The sequence below is a fragment of the Ambystoma mexicanum genome, chromosome 4q (genome assembly GCF_040938575.1).
Source record: "Ambystoma mexicanum isolate Mex_15411 chromosome 4q, UKY_AmexF1_1, whole genome shotgun sequence".
In the NCBI taxonomy this organism is placed as follows: domain Eukaryota; kingdom Metazoa; phylum Chordata; class Amphibia; order Caudata; family Ambystomatidae; genus Ambystoma; species Ambystoma mexicanum.
In genome coordinates this window covers 244,392,181-244,406,979 of record NC_090928.1, presented here as the reverse complement: position 1 = coordinate 244,406,979, position 14,799 = coordinate 244,392,181, and the positions used below count along the sequence as shown (strand labels likewise).

Genomic DNA, 14,799 nt, shown 5'->3' with positions numbered 1-14,799 from the left:
CATCTTTATTATTTTCACATAGGTTCTCCAAAATGCAGAAACGCAAGACGCACAAAGCACTCGTTTACATGCTTGCTGACGCTTCTCCCGACCCTTGCTTCGTGATGAAAATACAACAAAGATATGATACTGCCTATGAAGCCATGTGACACCGCAACATAAGTGCCGTGCATTACCCATCCCCACCTATGAACCAAGCCCAAGTAGGCTGCAAGCAAGAGCCTCCATGAATACTGGGCGAGCAAGAGTACACTCGCTGACCCTGCAGAACGAGCCCAACGAGAAATGACAGTCAAGGGAGCGATGTTGCAACTCGTATGCTACCAGCCGACGCCAAGGTCACACCTGTAAGCAAAGCCAGGCACGCAGAGGCAAATTCAACTTTAAATGTGTAGAATTCTGCCTCAGCCACGGTCTCTCCTCACGTGACCAAGCCAAACCTGACAAGTTTCCAGACCCACGAGGGAGAAGTCGCCTGGTTCCCACGTCTGGGACACAGGCTGCAACAATGAAATGACCCAATGGACACCTACAGTGATGGGAATGGTCTGCTCTCAGGCCTATGAGCAAATCCACGCATTGTCTGCACAAACACAAAGTTACATATTGTTGCAAATGACAGGTACACCGCGAGCTGGGAACAACGATGTCCCAGGCTGGGGGGCTTGCGAGTGGACCAATCAGAACATGGGGCACTCATCACTGACGTCACTAACATTAGCCAATCATTAGAGGTCTTCGTGTAACAATTTTCAAGTATCTAATAGAAGGGACAACCCAAGTATACCACCTGACTGACCCTTAGCCACTAACAGCGTTCTCTATACGTATGCTATACTAATCCTACCACTCAAGGAACCAATCCAGAGTGGCGATAGGTTTTTGCTAACTTTCCCAGGTGACGCAAGAAGCGCGTCATACTGAGGCAAAAAGGGGCCTGCGAGCCCCACGAACTTTGAGAGGGTCTGGACGGACGCGTACGTTCCTACACCCATCCCTGCCGTTGTTCAATAAACAGCAGAACCACCTTGCTTCTTGTGTGTGCCTCATACTCATTTTTGGGAAACGCAGGAGGAGTTGGGGCCTCCCAGCCCGGAGGTCCGCGGAAGGCCCAGCCGACCCCGGGAGATACTCCCCGACAGTAAATCTTGAGGGATTACTGCCAAATTCTTTTACAGTTACCACCGCTCGGTCCCTCAAACTTATGGCAGGATTTTAAGTGAGGTAACAGTTGTGTTACTCCCCATTTGGCGTCCATAGGTCTACATTGGCATTTTGTCACATTTAGCACATATGGTAATTCCACTACTGTAAATCGAGCAGTTTTTGACCTTTAAATGGAGGGCTTACCTCCAGCAATATGCTGGAGGTCAGTCCTCCAATTTGATGCCAAACCTATAATATGGCATTGTGGTAATTCAATTCCCGGACAGAAATGTGGCGGCATGAGAATTACTGCCACTTTTCTATGGCACAGCTAAACTCATATTTAGAACAATTGGGCCTTATTATGATTTTGGCAGTCATTCCAGAGAAATTACCACCAATCTCGGTTACCATTATCGCCATGCGGGTCCGTACACTTATTGCAGGATTATCAGTTGGTAGCAGGGCTGTTAGACCCCGTTTTCCATTGGACTCCATGGGGACTTATTTGGTTTACTGCGAGCGGTAATTCCGCCACAGTAAATCTGATGATTTTTTTATCTTGAAGTGAGAGATTTACCTCCAGAGTGTTTTTGGAGGTAAATCCTTCACTTCGCGTCAAACCTATAACTCGGCGGTGCGGTAATGGAAAATAGTGGCTTGGAACTGAATTACTGCCACTTTTTTACAGCAGCGCCAAAGGGTTGTTGAGGCCCTTTTTTTCCTACCTCCCTGGGTTCCAAATGCCTTCCAAAGGCTTTGTCAGGAGTAAACCTGTGACAGTCCCTGTCTCAGATAGCTATGCTAAGACTGACTCCCTGCGCGGGAGAATGTTTGTGAACAGTGACGGGGCAACACTGCACCTAGGAGGGATGGGGCACAGGGCACTCCTTTCAACAGAAGCCCCCTGTCATAGGTGGCACATGGCCTCTTACCTGGACAAGTAAAGGAATCGTCAGATGTGTCTTCTCTCATCAGCTGCCAATAATTGTATCACCCTCTGTCCCTGCTCTCACTTAAGTAATACCCCTCATTACCATAGGTCGCCCCCTTTCTGTTTCACCACATCCAGCTACGGGAACAACCAAATTTACATTATTGCCTTGCTTACTTTTTTTTAATGTTTAATTCTTTTTTTTAGAATGATAATACAATAGAATTTAAGAAAAACTTAAAATCATAAACATTCTTTTTATTCCTTTTTAACGGGAGCATCAGAATCTCCAGGCCGTTACCATGGTAATTATGTCATATATACTATTCGGGGTAATACTCACGAGGGTCACTCTTTACCATGCGCCTCCCTGCAGTCCTGACCCTCAAATGTAAGTGGCAGAGCCCTGCAGCGGAATATATGCTTTAAACATTTACTTATAGTATCAAACGCCCTCAGTTATAACCCAAAAAAGAGTTAGTACCACGAGCCTCACATGTTGAAAAAATTACTTCACTTTGATCTGATACCTGGTGTAAGAGATTTCCTTTGCGTATATAATGACACTAGACCGGTGGAAAATGGGTGAGGGGATAGGCATCCTAAGCATGTCATCCAGATGAAAATTGAAATCAATCATAGAATACATATGTTGCCTGCAGGCATCAAACTGGAACCCTCTGGCGGTGGCACCATATACAGCTGATTATTCATGAAGACGTAACTGACCCACAAACACATGGTCACAAGCACAGAGTCTTTTTTCTGGCCTATCAGACCTTTGGGCCGCTTTTAGGCATAGATCACTAAGCCATTGTGATGTGTCTTCTCTCTTTCTATGCAACCTGGACCATGACCCATTGCACCTCTGAATGTAATAGTCCGACAAACAAATCATTGTGGATTAAAAGAGCAGTGAAGAAACCTGGATCATTGTTTTTTACCCTCATATTCATATCTTCTCCATAAATCATAGGTGTCTGGCCAAAGTTACACCATACCAAGTGGGCCTATGTTAAAAAGCCTGCACATTCTGGCGTCATAAATACCGTGTGGGGTGTCTTTAACATTGTGCGCTTCGGCAGCACACGTACCAAATCGGAATGACACAAAGTAGATGAGCATGGCCCCTGCATAAGGATGACGTGCAAAATCGTGGAGTTCTGTACTTTTTATCACCTGCCAAGCGAGAAACATTCTTTACTTGTAAGTCTTATTGACCGAATAAACAGAACTCCATTCAATTCCCTGTCTTGTGGCTCTAAAAAAGTAGTGTTTCAAAGGTATTTTTCTCTGATTATACCAAACTTAGTGCTATGGCCTTTTCTCCTTCTTGTTGCACATTTTCTATGTAGCACACGGCACTGCATTGCTGGCTGGCTTCAGGCAGTGTTATCAAACATTGCTTAATGCTACCTCTTTAAATAGTTCTAGGCCTTAATCCTGAATAAAGCTTAGCAATGTCTTGTAGACTTTGCTTTTAGTTGTGTGATTTTCTTATTGATTTAACTATCCTTCAAACACTGCCTTATCAATTGCCACTTTCAAAACCTGCTTCAGGACTTTAAAGCTATGTGTAGCGCAGAAGTCAGGCAGAGAGAGAGCATAGATACAATTAGGACATATGGGAACCCACGTGCTTGCATGGAAAAGCTTTCAGGACGTTTTCTAATTGGAAAAAGGCTCAGTGCCTGGTGTCTGAGCCTGGAAGGGATCCTTCACATGCATAGATTCTTGGATCTTGGTTGGTTGAGGAGGGGGGAGCTAGAAGCTCTGAAGTCATATCAGTCACAGGCTCCATTCCTGAAGTTACTGAGACCCCACAGCCTTCCTCCCTGTGTCACAGTTTCCGTGCCAGGGCTTGGGCTCTGCTGCTGCTTTGGTACGCAGCCAAGCATTACAGATTTAGTTACTCAGAGTTGCCAGTTAACCATCCCACCTCCATCTCTATGCATTTGCAACATACTTGCTATTGTAGAGTAAGCACGTCTAGGGGAGAGAGAGAGAGAGAGAGAGAGAGAGAGAGATAGCGCTCTGCCTATGCAAATCATTGCCATTGTCTTCTGGGGAGCCCACTTTTTCAGACGCTCGAAGCCCTGTTTGACTGCCAGCCTGTTGGAGAAGACCAAGACCCAGATTCAGCCCACCAGCCAGAAAGCTGAGGCTAAGTCTTTATCCGGTGTACATTTTGCCACCTGTCCATGAGTTACTGAGGTCCATAAAAAGCTCAACTGCATCTCTCATAGAGAGGCCATTGGCCGATCATGGCCGATCAGGGACGTGAAGGACAGGGGGCTAGAGAGAAGGGTGATATGATATGATATGGCATTTATAACGCGCCTATACACAAGTGTTTCAAGGCGCGACGAGGCAAGGGAGGGGGAACAGAGGGAAGACAGACAACGATCCTACTTGGCCAAGTGTCATTCAGATCACGCAAGTGCATGTGTAGGTGGCAAGGGGGAAGGGGACAGTGCAATACATGGGATAAAGAATAAATAAAGTAAAGAATGGCCAACAGGTGGCAAGTGCAGGGAGAATGGTAAGTGCAGGCATCAGGTGTCAAGTGCTGGTGGTAGGACTGTAGGGATACAGAGAACAGTCCCCAAGTGCAGGGGTATCAGGAGGGCAGTGCAGGTGTGCGACCGGAGGAGGGGGGGGGGCCTGGGCCCGAGCTCAGAGGGTGGCCAGGTAAGCCAGTGCAGGTTCAGTATAAGCAAGGAAATCAGCATGGGAGACAAGGAGAAAAAGCAGAAGCAAAGAGAAAGGTTTTGAGGTGCTTCCGGAACCGGAGGTGGTTCTCCTCAAGTTTCAGGGGGGCAGGGAGGCTGTTCCAGAGGGAGGCCCCGGCCGAAGAAAGTGATCTAACACCAATTCATTGCTTGCAGAAACGACTGACCCTGAGCGAGTTGGAGGTGGATGAGCGAAGAGCTTGAGAGGGGAGATATTTAAGAAGAGAGAGCTGAAGGTTTTGAGGTCCTAGGCCCCAGAAGGACTTGTGGACGATGCAGAGGGTTTTGAACTTAATCCTCGCAGCCACTGGGAGCCAGTGCAGAGATTTCAATCCTGGAGAGATACGATCCCTGGGCTTGAGGCCAAGGACAACTCTCGCAATCCGGTTCTGGATGAGCTGCAGAGGGCGGAGGTTAGAAGCAGGCAGATCTAGAGATAGGCCGTTACAATAGTCCAGTTTAGAGAGAACCAGAGCTCTGGAAACAGTGAGCCTTTGGGGGAAGGATAGGAAAGGTAGAATACTGTAATAACTTGGAAGCTGATGAACACCCGAACCAGCAGGTAAGTTATTAAGTAGGTTTATTGTAGTTCAGTTGCCAGGAACAAAACATTGGCATGTCCTTTCCAAGTCAGCATACCTCCAACTGCTGTACATAGAATCACCTTCAGATCACAACACACCAACACTCCACTCACACTGACCTCACTACATTCCATGTACAGTGATGTCATCCCCTCAGCTAGCAAGACACATTATAACACTTCTCCCTCCTTTCCTTTATTGAAATCAGAGAAATTACACACCAAAACTACCACCAGACAAATCCCCCACATGTACGTGTGGCCAGCACGAAATGCACCAACTAGTAACACCACTGGGGACAAGAAACTGCCTCCAGATAACACCTATAACCCCGAACATTCCTTGGAGTGCTGGTTGATGATCCAGCGTCCTGCATAATAGGGCAGAACAGTCAACGCATTCAAACTCCCTTCCGCGTTCCAGCTCCTCACGCTGGAATGTACGATGATGACGGACCAATGTCATCATTTTACTCGACACTGAGCAGGAGACACATCGCGGGTCCCGGAAACACTGGGGACACGCTTCCCAATCCATGGGGACGTAGCATGAGTCAGTCCGGAACCCTGCATACTTGCTAGAGCTGCCGCCCGACAAAAACGCATCCAACGCGGCTTTGACAGCGCTGCACCAGTTGCTCATGCTGTTTCGAGGCACAGCGCCTCCCAGACATACCGGACGCTGGCACGTCTCTGGCTGCTCCTCCCAGCAGCTCGGATGCAGCTGTGCCGACAAATCCCTCTGTTTACAGTCCACACCACCTCCGTGGCAGAGCGTACAGTGCCGCTTCTCCTGCTGACACTCCCAGCACATGAAAACGCCCGCAGCATGCTGAGCCGAGCACTAGGCACAGTCCACACTTCACCCAACTGTACAGGATACCCGGTTAGAGAACAGTTTCAAGGGCGACTCCTTTACCACCAGCGTCCACCATGCAACACTCCTACCCGCACACCGACAAGTGTGCCGAACAGCTGCCCATAACACCCCCAGGACCACCTGGTCGCTGGGCGAAGCGGCTTATGGGCAGCAGGGTCAAACAGCACTGCACCCCGACCTGAGTGCCGACCCAGCTCCACCTTCAGCACCACCCGGCCTGCTGAAGAATCTTAGGCAGCCCAATTAAAACACCTCAGGCTCCAACTTGCTGTGAACTTGGAATATGGACATGAATTCACAGGAGGGCAATGTTTTCCTGTTTCTGAACTGTCCCCTCCTCGTCGCCAGTGTAATAACTTGGAAGCTGAAGAACACCCGAACCAGCAGGTAAGTTATTAAGTAGGTTTATTGTAGTTCAATTGCCAGGAACAAAACATTGGCATGTCCTATCCAAGTCAGCATACCTCCAACTGCCCTACATAGAATCACCTTCAGATCACAACACACCAACACTCCACTCACACTGACCTCACTACATTCCATGTACAGTGATGTCATCCCCTCAGCTAGCAAGACACATTATAACAAATACCTCTGAGGAGGTGCAGCTGGTAATGTGGCTTTTTAGAGATATCAGAGATGTGAGGAAAGAAGGAGAGAGTGGAGTCGAAGATGACCCCGAGGTTTTTAGCCTCACAGGTGGGAGCAGGGAGAGGGCCAAGAGAGGTCGGCCAGAGAGTAACAGAAACGGAGGGTGCGGGTGTGCCGATGAGGAGAATCTCAGTCTTGCTAGCATTCAGGCATAGATCATTGGTGGCACACCACTCCTGGATGGCAGGCAGGCAGTCAGAGATGAGGGAAGGAGAAGAAGTGACTGAAAATGAGCTGAGTACCATCCGCATAGCACTGGAAGTTGGGGCAGAGTGCTGCAATGCGGTGGGCAAGAAGTGCCAGGTACTAGTTGAACATCCAGGGAGAGAGGTTAGACCAATGGGGAACACCACAGGTAGAGATAGAGATGGAGGAGAGGAAGGACCCAAGTTGGTCCTGGGAGTGTCGATCGGAGAGAAAAGAAGTCAGCCACACAGCGGCTGACCCGTGATGCCCAGGTTATCACGGAGACGGTTGAGCAGGATGGCATGGTTGACTGTGTCGAAGGCAGACTAGAGATCAAGTAAGATGAGGACACAGGGGGTGTTGCAAAGAAGGTTATAGAGCAGGTCTTTGCGGATGTTCAGAAGAGTAGTTTCCGTGCTTCTGGCAGCCCTGAAGCCAGACTGATGGTCATGGAGACAGCCAACAGATTCAGTGTGAAGATTAAGCTGTGAGATGGCCAGCTTTTCAAGGAGTTTGCCCAGGAAAGGAGTGATGGAGATTGGGCGATAGTTAGCAGGGCAGGAAGGGTCGGCAGAGAGGTTCTTAAGAAGAGGGTGCACAAGGGAGTGCTTCAGGGTGGAGGGGAACACTCCAGAGGTGAAAGAGTGGTTACAGAAATCGGCAAGGGCAGGAGCCAGGGAGTCAATGTGGTCCTTGATGGTTTTGGAGGAAAAGGGGTGGACCTGTTTTGATGAGACTTTCATAGATCAGACTTGTCTAGAAACCTCATCTGGGGAGAACAGGGGAAAGGCAGAGAAGGAGGGAGGAGAGGTGGCAGCAGAGGGGCCGGGGGATGGGCAGTGAGGAGAGGTCGAAAGAGAGGACAAGATGTCCTGAGTTTTAGAGATGAAGTGAGAAGCCAGGGCCGTGCAGAGGGCCTGGGAAGGGACAGGCACATCAGCCCTTTAGGCATCAAACTAGTGTTTTCAATGTACTTTGCACGTGTTAAAAATACAGCACGTGAGAACTGCATGAGGAGTGGCAGCGAGGAGGAGAAGAGAGGATTCCAGTTTGGAATGCGAGGAGCGACAGTTGGAAGAGAGAGAAAGAGAAGAGACGTTTGCAGTTCATGCCCCCATTTTAGAGATATATTTTACTTATAAAATAGTTACTTATAACTTTATTGTACCATAAATAAACATATGTTATATTTCCCATATATATATTGTCCCCGTTACTTCAGTGGCGACGAGATTAGAAGAATCCATGGTGGCCGTTGAGAAGGCTCTCCGGCCACGAACGAGGTAGGAGCAATCGTTATTGTTTGCAGAGCCGCTCGCTACCTCCCTCGCAAGTTCCGAAGTGTGTTCACTGTAATTATATATTTCCATTCCGCCTCTCCGGAGCTTTTTCTGTTTTTGCCAAAGCCATCGCCTTTAATGAACTCTCTACTGATTAGCTACCGAGGAAAAGGGGAGTATACATATACGACGCAAGATAAGGTGTGGCCATCGCCCAAGCGTTGCTAATCGAAATAAAAAGAGGGGTGAGCTGACACTAAATGTGTTTACATAGAACATCGTACTGACGTTCGCAGGCACAACCTAACATTCAATTTCAGTCTGCAGGCTGCGCTCCTCATTGGAGATACGTGGTGAAACAATACCGAAAAGTTACTTACACTCGATTTGAGCCTCGTTTTGACGCATGCGAGCACAATCTAACGCCGCTCTTCAGGCTGCCTGGCTGTGCGTTTCATTGGATGAGTGCGGCATATCACTCAAAGAAGGGGCGTAGCCACCCAGCGCCGACAAGTGCACATCTAAATAGAAACCTGAGCTGATAAATGTCTTCCTAGCGGTTATACTACTAAAGTGAAAGCTTCATAAAAAAATGTTTTTAAAAAAGGGGAAATTGAACATATTCACACAACGGAATTAATTATATATGTGAGTGAAGAGTATGGGTAAATACCGCCTTGAAACACATTAGGAGGGATAAACTATTGATTGTGTTGTGCTTAATACGGCGCATACATATATATACATTTCCACCTAATTACTCTTAACCATTCTTCATCGAGTGAAGCACAAATACGAGGGAATACTGAAATAAGAGATCTCTTCTCTCTCATTTAATCTTCTGCATTTCAAGAGGAAACATCACTCCGGTGGTGGACCAAAAGGACCTATCAAGATTACCAAGTACTAACCCATAGTTATTGCATTGGTCACATAATAATCAAATACTTGACATGGCAATGCAAGGGGTTCAACCTCCACACATGTTTCTACCAGAAGTGGGAGAACCAATTCTTCCGTGGAAACGCTGGCTCAAAGCATTTGAACATTATGCCCATGTGGTGGGCGGAGCAACATACTGCATTGAAAGGAAGAAATCTTTGTTACTGCACTGTATGGGTCCGGCTGGACAAGAGAAGTATGAAGATCTGCCTGGTCTAATGGATAATGAAATAGGGGACATGAACGAATACGATGTAGCTATAATGAAACTGAATAAACATTAAGAAAAAAAATGAGTACAATTCTTGAAAGATAAACATTTGGCAAACGTGTCTAAGAACAGGATAAAACTGTAGAACAATATGTTACAGCTTTGAGAAAACTGGCCCGTAATTGCAAATTCAATCAACAATTGGAAGAACGGATTAGGGACCAGTTTATGCTTGAGTGTAGAAGCAGTAAAGTCAGAGAAAGACTATGGTCCGAAGACGATCCCCCACTTGATGTAGTTCTACGATTGGCCAAAGAAGTCGAGCACACAGAAACATGTGTAGTGACCTTGGAGAGCAGAACAAAGGACATTTCAGTCAAATCATCTGTCAGTTTAATACAATCTGACCAAGATGAAGAAATAGGCGTGATAAGAGGTGGTAGAAAAAAGAAATCAACACCTTATCACAGTGTTATGTCATCAGCTTCCAACAATATACAGCGCAGGGGTTCTGGTAATTCAGAAATGTACAGAAGCCAAATGATAGTGAAGAGACCTGAAATCAGAAAGTCTGATAGATTTGAAATAACCAGAATGTCCACGTCAATAGGAGAGTGCCAAAACAAGGGACAGCTTCCCCAGAGTGGAAGGGGGAGAACCAGGCAGAGAGGATGCTACAGATGCGGTAGCCCAAATCATTGGGCGAATAACAAAGAATGTCGGCCCTTAAAATTATCTGCAGGAGGTGCGGTGGTAAAGGACATATGGCCAAATGTTGTAGGACCAGCCAAAATGAAGATCATACCTCGAACTGGATTGGGGATGATGATGGAGAAGAGGAGTGTGTGTTCATGGTCTCCGATGGAGACACATATATTGAAAGTCCCAGAGCAAAGATTGCTGTGAATGGCTTTCCTATAGTTATGATGGTGGACTCAGGGGCCAAGTACAAGCTTATTCCAGAGGAATTGTGGAGGTCATGTGGACTGGAATACCTACATGAAGTAGATGTGAAGCTCAAAGCCTATGGTGGAGCCAGGATAGATCTAATTGGATGGTTTACGGCCAAATTAGAATTTAAAGACAGACAGGCATGTGGCCGCATTTATGTTTCAAAGAGAAGGGAGACAGCCTTGCTTAGTTGAACCCACCAGAAACTGTTGAAGGTTCGATTAGACCCCAATGCCAATGATACAGTTTATCAAGTTGATGGGGCTAATGTTGAGAATATCCAGAAAATCAAGGATGAAGTATTCAAAGATGATGTGATAGGGTGTTTAAAATGATTTTCACATCGCATTTTGCTCAAGTCGGGTTCTAAGCCAATAGCCCAAAAGCTCAGGAATGTACCATTGGCTCTCAGGACCGAAGTCAAAGAGGAATTACTTAAGTTGGAAAGGCAAGGCATTATCGAGAGGGTTGATGCTGCAAAGTGGGTTTCCCCTATGGTCATAGTAAGAAAACCAAAAGGAAAATTAAGATTGTGTGTCGATATGAGAGAATTGAACAAGTGTGCAATTCCGGATAGGCACCCGTTGCCTAACATACAAGAACTGATATCCACACTAGGACCTGTGAAAGTTTTCTCTACTCTAGATCTCACGGGCGCTTATCACCAGATCAAACTGCATGATGGCCTTAAACAATTGACGGCTTTCATTACACCAGAAGGTCTTTACCAATTTCAAAGGATGCCTTTTGGACGAATTTCTGCGGCATCAGTTTTTCAGAGAGTTATGCAGTGAATCCTAGGAGATATGGAAAGAGTTCTGTTCTTCCAGGACGATGTATTAATTTATGCTAATGATCAGAGTGAGCATAATGTGAGGCTGAATAGGGTGCTACAGAAGCTACACCAGGCAGGAATGGTTTTGAGTAAGGTCAAATCTAAAATAGACAGAAAAGAGATTGAATACTTAGGACACGTAATATCTGGAGAAGGAATCAAACCAAAGAAAGATTTAGCAGATTCCATCAAATCTTTGATTGTACCAAATAACAAAGAACAACTCAGAACATTTCTTGGGATGGCGGAATGTTATGCTAAATTCATAGAACATTTTTCAGACCATACAGTGGAACTGAGAAAACTATTAAAAATGAACAAGAAGTTTGTGTGGAACAAGAGAAGTGAAAAAGAATTTTGTTTCATTAAGGAAGCGTTAGCAAGAGCCCCAGCACTTCAAAGCTTCGTAAGAGGTAGAAAAACTGTAATAACGACAGATGCGAGTGAAGTGGGACTTGGTGCAACATTATCACAATACCATAATGGACAAGAAATGGTTATTGCCTTTGCATCCAGGCTCTTAAAAGGAGCAGAAAAGAACTATGCCACAATCGAGAAGGAGGCTCTAGCAATAAAATGGGCCACAGAGAGATTTAAGAGTTTTGTGTGGGGAGTAAAGTTCAGTATTTACGCAGGCAACAAGCCGTTAGTGGAAATCTTTATTATCATGGGTCTTGATAAAGTATCTTGTAGAATCAGGAGATAGGTGTCCAGACTACAAGAGTTCAATTTCAAAGTTAATCATATTCCTGGATCAAAGAATCCCACAGCAGACTGTCTTTCACGCCTGACGGGTTTGGATGAGATGGATGATGATTCCGAAGATCTAGAAACTGTTTGTGTGGTATCGAACCAGGCTATATCTGAAAAGGAGTGGAATGATGAAATGGAGAAAGATGAAACATTACGGGAAGTAGTGAGGGTTGTCAAAGAGGGAAGGTGGAGGAAGAATGAGGTGTTTCGCACTGAAGTCAAAGCATTCTGGGATGTACGAGATGATCTATATTTTCAAAGCGGATATTTCATGAAGGGTGATAAGATGATACCTCCAACCAACCTCAGAGAGAGGATCATGCGGATGGGTAGCGAAGGCCACCATGGCATTGTAAAGACCAAGAGAAGGATTAGAAACACCTATTGGTGGCCCGGATGTGATCGCCAGATTGAGGACCAAATCAGGAAGTGTATCCTTTGCTCCAGAATTGATAAAGTATGCATGGGTGCTAGTTACCCGATGGTGATGAGAAATATTCCTTTAAGTCTGTGGTGTATGATTGCTATGGATGTGATTGGCCCAATATGGAGTGGTGGGTGTTCGACGTATTGCTTAGTGGTCATTGACATGTTAACCAGATGGGTTGAGATTACTTTCTTGCCACAGGTTACTACACATAAAGTTATTGAGTTTTTGGAAGAACTGTGTGAGAGAGAAGGGTATCCCCAAGAGGTTCTCACAGACAATGGTTCACAGTTTAGATCCAAAGAAATGGAAAGGCATTTGAGTGAAAGGGCCATTATCATAAGCTTTGTGCAATATATCACCCACAACATAATGGTAGTGTGGAGCGATTTAACAGGGTGATTAAGGATGCCATCAAGTTAGCATGGGCAAATGGATAAGATTGGAAAAGAGTTGTTAAAGAAACTCTCTTAGCTCACAGATTCACACCTCACAGCACCAGAGGTGTCTCTCCCTTTGAGCTGAGTAGGGCCAGAAAAGCTAATACAAAACTTTTCCCAGGGTGGATGAGTGCTGTGGCAGAGAATGTGGTTAGTCTGGATGGAGTGAAAGAAAGTGTTGAACAGAGACAAATGAATAATAAAAGGCTGCATGATAGCAAGTCTTTCAGGAGAAGACCTGAGCCTCATGTGGGTAGTTTAGTGAGAATAAAACATCCAGTAACCCTGAGACAGGATGAATGTCATTGGTCTAAACCAGTTAGAGTGATAGAGGTATATTCACACGCAGTAAAAACCCAGGATGGTAGAGTGTGGAATAACGAGAGGGTTATGGTTTTGAAGGATGAAAGTTTGGAGAATGATCCTGATAATTTGATTGAGGTGAGCAGAGAGAGAAGTAGGGAATGTGATATAATAAATAGAGACAATGAAGGTGTATGGGAGGAGAATGGGAGAGCTAGGTTGTCTTGTGGAGTATCTTCCTTGGCAATTCCTTCAGATAATCATCCAGAAGAAGCCAGGAGGAAGTTTAAGGCCGGAAGACACTACAGGCGACCGAGACATCTTTCAGACTATGTGATCTAACAAATTTAATATGTGTTCCATAAGGAAAGGGGATGTGTAGTGTTTTCAATGTACTTTACACAGCACGTGTTAATAATACAGCACGTGAGAACTGCACGAGGAGCAAGAGCGAGGAGGAGAAGAGAGGATTCCAGTTTGGAATGTGGAGGAGCTATAGTTGGAAGAGAGAGAAAGAGAAGAGACGTTTGCAGTTCATATCCCCAATTTAGAGATATATTTTACTTATAAAACAGTTACTTATAACTTTAGTGTACCATAAATAAACATATGTTATATTTCCCATATATATATTGTCCCTGTTACTTCACAAACTGGCACCCTCTGGCGGTGGCACCATATACAGCTGATTATTCATGAAGAGGTAACTGACCCACAAACACATGGTCACAAGCACAGAGTCTTTTTTTCTGGCCTATCAGATCTTTGGGCTGCTTTTAGGCATACATAACTAAGCCATTGTGATGCGTCTTCTCTTATTCTATGCAACCTGGAAAATGACCTTTTACATCTCTGAATGTAATAGTCAACCAAACAAATCAGTTATTTTGTATTAAAAGAGCAGTGAAGAAAGCTGGATCATTGTTTATTTACCCTCATCTTCATATATCCTCCATAAATAATAGGAATCTGGCCAAAGTTACACCATACCAAGTGGGCCTATGTTAAAAAGCCTGCACTTTCTGGCGTCATAAATACTGTGTGGGGTGTCTTTAACTTTGTGCGCTTCGGCAGCACACGTACCAAATTAGAATGATACAAAGTAGATGAGCATGGCCCCTGCATAAGGATGATGTGCGAAATCGTGGAGTTCTGTACTTTTTATCACCTGCCAAGCGAGAAATATTCTTTACTTGTAAGTTTTATTGACCGAATAAACAGAACTCCATTCAATTCTATGTCTTGTGGCTCTAAAAATGTAGTGTTACAAAGGTATTTTTCTCTGATTATACCAAATTTGGCGCTATGGCCTTGTCGTCTTCTTGTTGCACATTTTCTATGTAGCACATGGCAGTGCATTTGTGGCTGGCTTTAGGCAGTGTTATCAAACATTGCTTAATGCTACCTCTTTAAACAGTTCTAGGCCTTAATCCTGAATAAAGTTTAGCAATGTCTTGTAGACTTTGCTTTTAGGTGTGTGATTTTCTTATTGATTTAACTATCCTTCAAACACTGCCTTATCAATTGCCACTTTCAAAACGCGCT

The 14,799-nt window shown here is 45.2% G+C and overlaps 2 non-coding genes across 2 annotated transcripts; both read left to right on the top strand.

Annotated features, from left to right (window-relative positions):
• The first annotated feature begins 3,151 nt into the window (after positions 1 to 3,151).
• On the top strand, positions 3,152 to 3,255 carry LOC138468654 (U6 spliceosomal RNA). The gene has a single exon (XR_011268400.1). It is a non-coding gene; the product is annotated as a U6 spliceosomal RNA (small nuclear RNA).
• An 11,059-nt stretch (positions 3,256 to 14,314) lies between these two features.
• LOC138468655 (U6 spliceosomal RNA) lies at positions 14,315 to 14,418 on the top strand. The gene has a single exon (XR_011268401.1). It is a non-coding gene; the product is annotated as a U6 spliceosomal RNA (small nuclear RNA).
• The last annotated feature ends 381 nt before the right edge of the window (positions 14,419 to 14,799 follow it).